Source organism: Dioscorea cayenensis, unplaced genomic scaffold, assembly GCF_009730915.1.
Source record: "Dioscorea cayenensis subsp. rotundata cultivar TDr96_F1 unplaced genomic scaffold, TDr96_F1_v2_PseudoChromosome.rev07_lg8_w22 25.fasta BLBR01000998.1, whole genome shotgun sequence".
NCBI lineage: Eukaryota > Viridiplantae > Streptophyta > Magnoliopsida > Dioscoreales > Dioscoreaceae > Dioscorea > Dioscorea cayenensis.
The window spans coordinates 174,774-188,298 of NW_024087389.1; positions in this window are offsets into that span (position 1 = coordinate 174,774).

Sequence of the window (13,525 nt, forward strand, 5' to 3'; positions counted from 1 at the left end):
AATATATGATTTTTTGGTAAATAAATATTTGATTTTAATTTTTTTAAAAATTACTTTTAACATTGGATTATAATTTATTTGATATATCAATTTAAAAAGGCGCACGTTATTAAAAGATAATGTTCACTATATAAATTAATGAAATTATAAGTATTTCATATAAATATAGAAAATTAATTTTTTTGTTAAATTAAATTGGTTTATTGTTAGTTTTCTAATATTTAAATTTAAATAATAAATATTTAATTAATAATTGTTTTACTTGCTCTTCTATAATAACTGATAATGTTCATTATATAAATTATAAAATTATAAGCATTTCATAGAAAATAGAAAATTAATTTTTATGTTAAATTAAATTGATTTATTGTTGATTTTATAAAATTTAAATTTAAACAATTAATAATTAATGAATAATTGTTTTATTTGCTCTTATATAATTACAGATAATGTTCATTATATAAATTAATGAAATTATAAGTACTTCATATAAAAATGCAAAATTAATTTTTATGTTAAATTAAATTGGTTTATTGTTAATTTTATAATATTTAAATTTAAATAATTAATAATTAATGAATAAGAGATTTATTAAACTTGAAACATTATAAAATATAAATAATAAATATTTTTTCATACATTTTATTAATATATGAAAAAAATACAGGAAACTGCCAAAAAAAATTATCTAAGTTTGCAATATTGCTAAAAACACCCCCTTAATTTGGCAATGCCTAAAAACCCCCTCCTTTTAAACTCAATGTTTTCCAAACCACCAAACCATGCAACGGTGGTTAACGGAGTTATTTTTAAATTTTATGGACGAAATTGCCCTTGCATGGGAAGTCGTGGCACTGCAATCATCTCGGCGGTTTGAGAGGAAGTGGGGGGGTTTTTCTTAGGATAATCCCAAGAGACCACTATACTGGAGCCGTATACTTGTTTTTTCTCAACTTGCGTCTTCAACTTTTCCTTTTCCGAAGTTGTCTCTACCGGCACTTCCTCTGTAATTTCAGCTTTTCCTTTTCCATCGGTGTCTCGAAGGAGAAGTCCCGTGCAAGTATTCGGCATTTCATCAGTTTGCAATCTAAGGTATTGAAGAAGTTGTGATTATGGTTTTATGTTAACTATTCTGTTACAAAGAAAGATTTTTTGGTTTTGTTTTGTGGTTCTATTTTTATTGGAAGATATTAAAGTCTGCAAGGGGATTTCTTGGCTGGGGTTTTGTTAGTCTACAGAGAGATTTCTCGGCTAGGGTTTTGTTTTGTTTTACATTTTTGTCTAAGTACACGATCGAAATAGTTTTTTAATTGTTATGATTTGTGTAATGTTTATAATGTACGTTTTCCCTTTCGTTTGATATGGTTGCAGTTTTACAAATGAGGTTTCCGTTTTACAAATAAGTTTTAGTTTAAAAACGTATGCCTCCGTTTAAATATTGTTGTCTCTGTTTAAGAATCTAGGTCTCTGTTTAACAAGTAATATCTCTGTTTAAGAATTGAGAGGATACCGTTTAAAACCTTATATTTCCGCTTAAAAATTTGTAAATACTGTTGAATGTGTTGTTATTGTCGCAGGCTTGTGATTATGGCGGTCAACCTAGTTAATGGGCGATGCTACTTGACACCGGTAGTGGAGACCTTAGCTGAATTGAAAGTTCACATGACCCTCGATACTAGGAGATCATCCGGAGGACACCGTTTGCAGCATTTACTGAGCTGGAAGCTGTATTCCAAGAAAGGGCCCTTCTTGATTCTCTATTGCAAAGGTACGATGGCCGCACTAATAAGTTCAGGATCAAGGAAAGCCTGCTGAGTTTTAGGCCTGAAGATGTGGCCCTCGCTCTTGGTCTGCGTTGCGATGGAGACGCAGTCGTGTTTCAGAAGAAGAAAACACGCTCAGCTTTCGAAGAGAGGTATTTATCAAAAACCTACGAGAGACACAGAGACTCCATCAAGAGAACTCTTGAGCAACTTGTTCGACAGAGGAGAGAAGAAGAAAATTTTGTCAAACTCCTGATGGTGTACCTCATGGGTACCATCCTCTTCCCGAATACCTCATGCTCGGTTCCGAATTGGATCTTTGATTATGTTGATGATCTACCTGGCATGGGGCGATACGCATGGGCGCAGGTGACTCACAAGTGGCTTATGGAGGATATTCCACAAGCAGCCGCTCAAGTGCAAGCTAGATGCGCGGGGAAGAAGACCAACACTGGGTATATTAAGGGTTGCTCGGTTGCGGTGAACATCTGGTTTTACGAGCTGACCGGAACCGGAAAGAAAGTCTGTTTCGGTAAGACCCCAAGGATGCTGTCTTACGGTGAAAATAGTTACCGGAAGTAAGCGACTGTAGAAGCTAGTTTGTCATCTCTCGAAGGAAAAGAGGTAATAAATCATGAACAATGTGTTTAACAGCAGTAGTTAATGTTTAAATATAGTATTTAGTGTTTAACAGTATTTATTTTCTGTTTAAAAGTATTCTATAGAGTTTAAATATTTTGTTTTATGTTTAAAACCATGCGATACCTAAGTTAAATGTTTAAATATATTTGTTATTGTTTAAACTGAATGATTTCGGTGAGATTGTTTGGTTTACATATGTTAGTTTCCTAAGCTGGTCCAGGCGAATGCTGATGAAGATATATTTGTTCGGGCCAACCACCGGGTGGATGCTATTGCTCCGGAACCACTTGCTCGAAGGCAAGATGAGAGGCCAACCTTTTCCGTGCGCGCTAGATGTAGTTCTCCTACTTCCAGCCCAACGCGCGCACGCATTCCTCGATGCCGGAGAGGCCCTCCCCTACCCCTCCCGATTGCAACACCCCCCCGGGCCACGACAGTCCCCCCGATCGCCACAGCCCCGGCGACCGTGGCACCCCCCCCCACCCGATGGCACTGGCGCTGCTAATGTCAAAGCAGGAAGACGCGTCTGACACGACTTTCGCTATGATCGGAGACACCGCGCGCAATTTGCATGATGTTGACATTGTCATCTTCCCGATAATCATGAATGGCCACTTCCATATTGTGGTCCTTGACAATAACAAACAAGAATACATGCATTATTCTTCATGCCAAAGTGAGGAGTATGATAAAGACGTGTTAGAAATGGTAAGTTCTTTGATAAATAGAGTTTGACTAATAGTGTTTGGTAAATAATCGGTATTCTAATCTCAAATTGTATACCTCGACAGCGGAGACTATTCGATACTTGTATCGATATGGAAATCGGTGAAACGGTGACCGCAAAGTACCCACTATTTCACGACGTTGAAACCCCACGACAAAAAAAGGAAGTGTCGACTGCACCATCTATGTCACGCGGTTTATCAAACAATTACTCAACGATGAAAAGCTACGGCTACCGCAAACAGACGTCCCTTATCTCAGATTAAAGTATGTTTCCCGCATACTTAAGGAAGGGAGGGCAGCCGGCATCACTGAGAAAGGGGGGTCTTCGACTGCGGGGAAATAGAATTGATATGATATTTTTTGTTTTCAATTTAAATTCAATTCATTGTTTTCGAAGAACATGACAAATTTTTCAATATAAATTTACTAGTCTGTATACTTATGTAATTGACTTTCTTTGTTTAACTTTCAATTTTATTGTTTAAATATCAGTGTTTACATTTAAAATAAAGTAGTCTCTGTTTAACCAAACAACGTAGGATAATATGTTAAAATAAAGTAGTCTCTGTTTAAACAAACAATGTCTCTATTTAAATATATGTGTTACCTGTTAAGAATAAGAGTTTCTCTGTTTAAATATCAAAAGTTGGAGCTCAATTAAGTTTGTTTCTTTTTAAAAATTTGTTTATTTACAATGCCTAGTCGGTGACAGTTTCATTGCAAGATCTACAATTGTGACTGGAGCCGTGGCAGTGACTGCAATGTAACTCGCGGACCTCAAACACTTGAGACTCGATCCTCTTTTGTCTAGGACGCCCAGGTTGCCTTCTCATCACAGGAGGTCACAAACGCAATTCACGATGTCTGTCCATAGGCTTGTCATCGTCGGGTATGGGGAATATAGCTTCCTTATACTCCAGTTTGTAATTATCGACGGTGAAGTAGCCACTAATAAATCGATGAACGTTGGTGTCTGTCTGTATTATTGCAGCGCAAGCATGTTTGCACGGGATACCATAAACTTACCATCTGCGACATGAGCAAGTTCTATTGGCAAGATCTACAGAGTTGCTGCACTGGTCAATCACTTCATAACAATCATCGACACAACGACCAACACGAAGATTTCGGCTGTCCTCAACAAGTATCTCTACCTTTGAATGTATGTCCAGGCACAAGTAGGTCTCCCATTTGTTCGCTTGCTCACGGCAGTTGCATAACATATGCATCAACTTGAACCTGTACAACATAGAACATGAACATATTTAAACAAAGACACTGATATTTAAACAGTAACAATTATGTGTAAAGGGTAGGAGAAATATTTAAGCGAAGAGTAAGAAAGTTAAACACAGAAAAACGTTTTTGCACAATAATGAAATTAATTTAATTTTGAATACCTTATGGAGTCGACCATTTTTGTCACTGGTAAATACCGAGCTTCTTTGATCCACGCATTGAACGACTCCGCGATATTTGAATACATCTCACCCCAACGTTCACCTCTGAAGAGATAATTTGACCAATGTGCCATATCCGATTTATTAATCAACTAGTGATGGGCTTCGGAAGATGTGGCCTGAAGATAATTCACGGTATCATTGAAATCTTTAGCCGTCGATGCCCACGCAATACGAAAATATATAGACCAGTAGTCCTCCCTCAATGCCTTCCTAAGTCTGACGTTGGCTTTCATAAAATTTGCCTCCAAGTGTCGAAGACAGTATACATGTGGGGAAGAAGGGAAGACTCTCGCAATAGCATTCACAAGGCCCTTAGACCTGCTCAACACGAATGTAATTATCTCTTGATAATCTCCTTCATCGTATAAAGCATCACCTAACTTGGAAATGAACCAAGTCCAATTGGCATCGGTCTCGTTGTTAACAATACCGAAGGCAACGTAGAAAAAATCATTGTTTCCATCTTTGACTGTGGCTCCCAGTAGAGTACCCCGATACTTTCAAAGGAGGTGGGTACCATAGAGAAACAGCAGCGGCCTGCAAGCTCTCTTGAATCCCACAATACACGCACTGAAAGAAAAGAATGCACACTTAAAACGCTCACCGTCTCTTTCGATAATCGCAATGCTGCCAGGATTCATCTCAACTACCTTATCCACGTACCAAAGCAACAAATCGTAGTTGGAGATGTCGCTGCCGTTGAGGATCACCCAGGCATGCTCTTTTCCCAACCAAGCCTGCTTGTATGGAATGTGGACACCATGTTCCTGCAACATGTCCTTTTGAATGTCGATGGCCTTGTACAAGTGCCGGTCCTTGAGCTTCTGAATCACTCGTGCGCATTCCGCAGTCACTCGATGGCCTTGTACAAGTGCCGGTCCTTGTACAAGTGCATTCCGCAAGTGTGTGACAGGTTGATTGTCTTGATTCTGAAAGTATTTTTATTATATTCTTTTGATGTATGAAGGCGCCATTGACAACCATCGGCAGCGCATTCCGCAGTCACTCGGTGTTTTTCGTTCTTTATGAATTTGAAGTCAAAATTCCGTTTGATTGCAAAATTTTGAAGTGCGTCCCTGAAATGTTCAACACCTTCAAAACGTTGTCCGATATCCAACGACAACACTTCAGATTGATCTGAGGAGGAAGGAAGGCATCCTACACCATCAGGGTCACCATGGGGTAGGACCGGAGCGCTCGCAGAATCCGAATTCCTGCCAACACTTTAGTTTAAACGACAACGATCAATATGTTAAGCATAGACATAAAGTGTTTAAATGATAAATTAAAAATTTATACATTAATTCAAATATTTAAATAGAGACAAAATAAATTAAACGGAGAATACAATGTTTAAATGGGAACGTAATATATTTAAATAGAGAATGGCATAGTTAAACAATAATGAACTTATACAACTAGATAAACATAAAAGAGAAGAATCTTACAATGACAAAAACTCGTTTTCAGTAGGATTCGACAATGGCACATCGTCTGTCTCGATAACAAGATCGACTATAGCGCATTTGAAGATGAAGTACACGTGACACATCCGCTTGAACTCAACATCTTTTTCTACTGGACAAACTGTTTTATATCCATCTGGTGTGATAAACTTCACCTTGACACGGGAAACATCAAGACCCCATGCTCACATATCTCAGCTAACACCGATTCCCAAGAAGTCAGCGCCGTTAACATTAGCATTCGTCCCTCCCCGTTGTATCTAGCAATACCACAAAAACTCTCGATAATAAACCTGCATTTTTATAAACTGTATTACTCCCTCCCTACCGCAGAATGATCAAAATGAGAGCAACGACAATGAAGAAATTATCACCTTATCGGGAAACCGGCAGAACTCAAATCGAACAAACCAAATGAGGAGAAGAAGGAAATCGGCAGAACTCAAATCGAACAAACCAAATGAGGAGAAGAATAAGAAGAAGAATAAGAAGAAGAATAAGAAGATGTAAAGAGCCTTCTAAACTTTGTTTCACAAAAAGCAAGCAGAAAGGCAAACAAAAAAAGTGCACAATTGTATGCATAAAGGTTACACATGATGTTATTGGGCGGTATTTTTCCTTTCATCGCAAGGGCAAAAAAAGAATTTCATAACATAGACCCACTTGAAGTAACCGACAAGTGGTAATCCCTAGAGACAATTATTACTGGCGCCGGTTATACTTTTTTTTTCTCTTTCCTCCTCTTTAGGTTTTCTTTTCGGCTGGGCATCCTTGTCTCAAAGTTTTTCTTCGCTTTCCACCATTGTCTCGAAGAAGTATTCTGCAATTCATCAGTTTGCAGCGTGAGGTATTGAGCCGAGGTGAACGACGTTGAAGAAGTTGTGTTTATGGTTTTTTTTAATAAACGATTATGACAGAAAAAAGAGATTTTCAAACTGATGGAATGATATGCATGGGACGATATGTATGGGCGCAAGCAATGAACAAGTGGCTGATGGACGATTGAAGCCATATTGTCATCGCTCGAAGGAAAGGAGGCAATAAAACATGTGATTTAGTGTTTAAACTTTCGGTTCACTGTTTAAATATTTTTGATATCGTTTAAACACATATGTAAACCGTTTAAATATTTTCATTTAACTGTTTAAAAATATATGTTATTTTTTAAATTGAATGCGCCCTCGACGCCGTTCACTTAATGACACCCCCTGCCCGACGGCAACATCCACTTTATTCACGACATTGATACCATGTAAATAACATTATATCTCATTTAAATATAATTGATGTTGTGTAAATATCATTTTCATTGTTTGATTTCTAAGTTTATCTGTTTAAAAAATATTGTCTCTGTTTAAACAAAATTGTCTCACTGTTTAAATATCATTGTTTTTTGGCTTAGATACCGTTGTCACTGTTTAAATAATAAGCGTTTTTGTTTAATTTTTTTTTTATTTACAATGCCGTTTTTGTTTCTCAAAATGTTTAAGTAAAACGTTACGAGAGAATGTCTCTGTTTAAATATCAAAAGTTGACACTCAAATAAGTTTGTTTCATTTAAAATATTTAAACATTTACAATGCCTAGTCGGACCTCGGACACTTGTGACTCGATCCTCTTTTATCTATTAAGATCATCGACACAACGACCAACATGAAGATTTCAGCTTTCCTCAACAAGTATCTCTACCTTTGAATGTATGTCCGGGTATAAGTAGGTCTCCCATTTGTTCACTTGCTCACGCCGGTTGCATAACATGCGCATCAACTTCAACCTGTACAACGTAGAACACGAACACTTAAACAAGGTTAAACAAAGACACTGATATTTAAATAGACAAAATTATATTTAAACGATAACATTAGAATTTAAACGAAGAGCGAGATAGTTAAACGTAGACAATGATGTTTGCACATTAAAGAAAAGCTTTTAAAGGATAAGAACAATTCTCAAGTGATAAATATCAACTCCGTCTTAAAGGATGTGTTATGGTCATCCTCCTCTGGAGAATCCTCCGCAATCAAGCAATAAGTGAAAACTTTCTTTTCTTGCTCAAGTCGAAATGCCCACTTAATTGCTTGCCCATCATCCTCTGCTGGAGAATCCTCCGCATTCAGGCAATTACGCGGGCATTCCGACTTGGGCAAGAAAAGATAGTTTAACTTGTTGCGTGATTGCGGCTGATTGATTCTCCAGAAGAGGATGATCATGACACATCCTTTAAGATAGAGTTGATCTCAAAAATGTGGCCTGACTGAAGCGAATATCCTGGACACATGAAGAAGAAACTCATCCGAGAAGAAGTAGAGGAAGAGGAGGAGGAGGAAAAGGAGGAGGAGGGGGTGTCCAGGGGAAGGGGTCTTCCTTCTCATTTATGGTGTGAAGTCCATAAGCCGGTTGACGCTTCAGATCCGAGAAAAAAAAAGGAAAACGCAGAGGAACCGAGCTTGACTGATAACGAGGAAGGGGTCTTCCGATATTTATGTTAAATTTTAGAAAATTTAATGGCGTCATTAATTCTTGGGCACGGGATACCATAAACTTGCCATTTGCCACCTGCTAACACTTCAGTTTAAACGAAAAAGATCAATATTTTAAGCAGAGACATAAAGTTTTTAAATGATAAATTAAAAATTTAAACGTTAAGTCAATATTTAAACGTTAACACAAATATTTAAACAGAGACAGAATAAATTAAACGAAGAAGATAATGTTTAAATGTAAACGCAATATATTTAAACAGAGACTGGCATAGTTAAACAATAATGAACTTATACAACTAGATAAACATAAAAGAGAAGAATCTTATAACGAGAAAAACTCGTTTTCAGTAGAATTCGACAATGGCACATCGTCTGTCTCGACAACAAAATCGACTACAGTGCATTTGAAGATGGAGTACACGTGACACATCCGCTGGAAGTCAACCTCGTTTTCTATTGGACAAACCGTTTTATATCCATCGGGTGTGATAAACTTCACCCTGACACGGGAAACATTGAGACCCCATTGCTCACATATCTCTGCTAACATCGATTCCCAAGAAGTCAGTGCCATGAACATTAGCACTCGAATCGAACAAATTCTCACCTCATGAGGAAACCGGCAGAATTCAAATCGAACAAACCAAATGAGGAGAAGAAGATGTGATGACCCTTCTAAACTTTCTTTGACAAAAAAGCAAGCAGAAAGGCAAAAAAAAAATGCAAAATTGTATGTATAAAGGTCGGACATGATGTGATTAGGCGATTTTTTCCCCACCATTTTCAAGGGCAACAATGGAATTTCATAATATGGACCCATTTGAAGTGAACGGTCGGGGGTAAAAGGGAACTTAAACAATAACGGAAGGGTTGTCCGGGGTTTGCCAAAGTTGGAGGGGCTGTTTAGGAATATTTGAAATTCATGAGGGGTAAATAGTAATTTTCCCCAAAAATATGGCTCTTGGAAACATTGTTTTAATGATACTTTTGAAGGTTTGAACGTACAAAAATAATTTAATAAAGGCTTTTTCAAAAATCAAACACCAAGTAGGAGCCTTGGAATTACAGAGCCATGAGTGCAATAGACAACATGCTTATATCCAAATTTTTCAAATAAACTTATCTATCATGCACAAAAAAATGGATAATAAGATGTAAGCATACAATATGATTTAAAAAAGAGTTTTTTTTTGTTTAACATATCTCTAATTAAAAAAAAGTTGTCACTATGGCGCCAAGGTCATTATATTCATCAAATTGAGCCTAAGGTCAGTACGTCAACTGTCAAGGATCCAATTAGCACATTAATAAGGTAGATCCGTTAATGTACCCAATGTTTGGTGAATATGACACATAGCAAAGGCATAATCCAAAATGGGATTTTTCTTTTAAACATAGCTCTCTTTTTAAAAATTATCACAATGTCTCTCGTCCCATTATATTCATCAAATGAGTTCTGAGGACATTTTGTCAATTAGCCTGTCAACACAAATTGTTAAATGTGTGTAGAAAAGATTTTTAAAAAAATTCCCTATTTGGTCGGCCATGTTCATGTAGCTTGTGCTAGCAGAGAGCATGTGTCTATCTTAGTTTTTTCAATAACTATTTCTTTAAGGGGCTGTTTGGTTACCCGTAACTAGATGTGATGTAATTTGATTTACAAGTAAAATGTTAACATGGGTTGTTTGGTTTACTGTGAAAGCATATATGCAGGGATTTCACTTACATAACTGGGGTGTTTTGCTACATTTGGAGTTACGGCCAAATTGGTCGTAAGTCGAAATGCAGCATTTGTTTTTTTTTTAAATTACCCCTCATAAAACAAACAATAGCCATCGTTGACGCGGTTGGATTCCCCTCCGATGTCACCGACTGGGAGGATGCTCATTCGGTTCTCCAAGATCAGCAGAGTCTACTCCGACGAGCTCAACCATCAACAACGTCGCCGACTAGCTCGACCAATGGGAACCCGACCATAACCAGCCCGCCGAGAGAGTGGAATCCGGCCGAGCTCTAGGAGCCAAGATGTTCAAAAGGCTCAACAAGGAAAGCGGCCTCGAGAAGCCGAAGAACTCCTCGCCAGACGTCGCCTGGGTTTCCCATCTCCTCCGGTGATCACCTCCGGCAAGAACCTAGTATTCTTGAATATCTTAAAATCTCAGGGTCTTTTCTGTAAATATTTCAACGAAGGAGAAGAACCACATGAAGCCATTTGGAGGTCTTTTCCACGTGTTGCTCTATTCTGAAGATTTGTTTCACCAGAAAAATTTTCCACCAAAAACAATTAAATAAAAATATTCGGGTTTTTGTGTAAATATTTCTGATGGAGATGCAAGAGCTTTAGGACCAATTTTTCAATTCCAACCCTGCATTTCAATGTTATTATTTCTACTTCTTGTTTAAATAGATAAAATCCATTAAATTAAATATATTTAAATAAATAAAATACATTAAACTTAAATAAATAAAATATATTTTAAATAAAATATTAAAAAATTATAAAATATAAAAAAATTAGAAAAAAAGATAATCTCATCATTTATTTTACATGGTAGTTTTAACCCACAACTTACATCAAACCAAACACTTGAAAATTAAATGCAGCATTTTTAATTACAAGTAACCAAAAAACTATGATGTAAGTTAAAATACAGTAAATTGATTTACATTGTAATTGAAAATACGGCAACCAAACAGCCCCTAAAAAAAACTCTAAACTCACAAACAACTAGAATCTGTTTAAAAAAAACTTAAAGCTTGAGACATTGCTGCAATTTTAATGCTTTATAACATCTCTATTCATACCAGCAAACACAGCTCAGCCTTACAAGAACCTCAACAATGGCGGTCTCTGTCTTCTCTATACCCAAGAAATGCAGTCTTTGCAATAGTAATGCTTTGGGTTTTGGATCAAAACATTATTAGTGATCATGTTCTTCTCAGCCTGCCACCTTAATGTATCATGAGCCATAAGACTCAGCCTTCTTAATATTCTTTCAACTACCCCTTTCCATCCATTCACAAGATATATATCCAATGGCCATCAATCTCTTCAACACTCCTTTGATGGCCTTTTTATAGGTTCAAGTAACCTTAATGGTAGCATGCCATACCCACATATATATCTCATCACTGGCAACACTCTCTTTCTTAGCTTTATTGCAAATTTACTTTACTAACATTAGCTTCTTTGCCGAAACAATAACATCTATATATCTTAAGGTGATGCTTCATCCTCCAAAGGTGCATCAGCTTGGCTTCTTGAGGACCTAAGCATTCACTGCGCACAACAAATATTACTTTTGTTGACGGCCGGATTAATTTTTCAATCTTTAAAAATTATAAAAACTACCCCTAAAAGCTATAGTGACAGATTTAAACCATCACAAATCCGCATCTAATACTACTATTTCTAAAGATTTTGAGGTAGTTTAACATCTCTGGATAAACTGTCACTAAAAGATATCAATATATAGAGATGAAAATTTTGCCTCTATAACTCTATTTTAATTGATTAAGAATCATTTTTTATATTTGTAAATATACTACAATATTTAACTTTCAATGTCTTGCGTATAAAAAAAAAATTATAGTTTGAACAAATTGCAGAAATCAATACAAAATAAAGAAAATAATCAACATGCACAAAAAAGGCCTCCATGATTGTTTAGTACCTTATGAATGAAAATATAAAGTATTATGTGATATTTAGATCGACCATTGCCATAAAAATCAATGAACACATTATTTTAGAAAATGACAACTCTCCTGTTTGCAATCTCTTTGTCATTTCAGTAATTTATAAGTAAACACAAATAGAATTAATTTGTCAAACATGTTCATGTATTAAAAAACATCATGAATATTTACATTGTAAATTTGTAATCCAATAACCTGGATGCTCCTTTTTGAGAGATCTAATGGAAATTTAGATTTATCCATAAGTTTCCATGCAAAGATTGTTGAATCATTATATATATAAAAATATAAAGAAAATGAAAATGAACTTTATAAAATGCTCATAACAGAAACACAAGTAGACTGCTACCTTAGCATGATTCTTGCAAAAGCTTTTGGCAAAAGGATTTAATGGATTCATTAGATCTTCATGTTACAAAATATAATAAGAGATTCCGTAGAAAATTTGAAGGTATCCAAGTATTTTAAATGAAACTACACTACAAGAAAAACAGACTTTTGCGACAAATGTTTTTCGCGACGGCTTAAAATAGCCTTCCAAACAAGTTTTTTGCTACCATAAAAAATCATTGTAGCAAAACGAAACAATAATCTTTTGCAACTAACTCAAATACCCATCGCAACAACTATAAGCTTTTGCAACCAACATATACATTGATCGCAAAAACCATTACTATTTACGACCAACACAAATACTCGTCGCAAACACTTTGAGTTTTTGTGACCCAGATATACTCCTACGCATAAACTATGAGGGCTTCCTATGAAGACAAATGCCATCGCAAAAACTATTAACATGTGTGAAATTATGGGCTTTCGCGACAAAATTGCTTTTTGAGGAAAGTGAAAAAACCACGTGCATTAGAGAAAAAGAAAAAGGGGTACAAAATCCACTAGGCCACTAGGTGTGGAAACAAAAAAGAGAAAGTAACAAAGTAACCGAAACTAAGACAAAGAAAGGCCAAGAAGGCCAAACACAACAGGGAAAAGAAAGAAAAAGCATAAGAAAGTAGGTCACCCAGACCTCAAAGGGAGCTACCGGAGACCACAAAAAAACACAAGAGACTCGCCTGCCCCAGTCTGGTCATTGAGGAACTTCAAACTATGCCTAGCTACTGAAGCTGGCTCCTTCATTTTAGCTCTTATGGCTTTAGGCACTGCATTTAACCAATGAAAGAACATATGAATGCATTTCATAAGAATTGATTTGTGCACAGAGTATAAGTCCCTAAAGATGCGTTCATTTCTTTCTAGCCAAACATTCCAAAATAAAAAGCTAA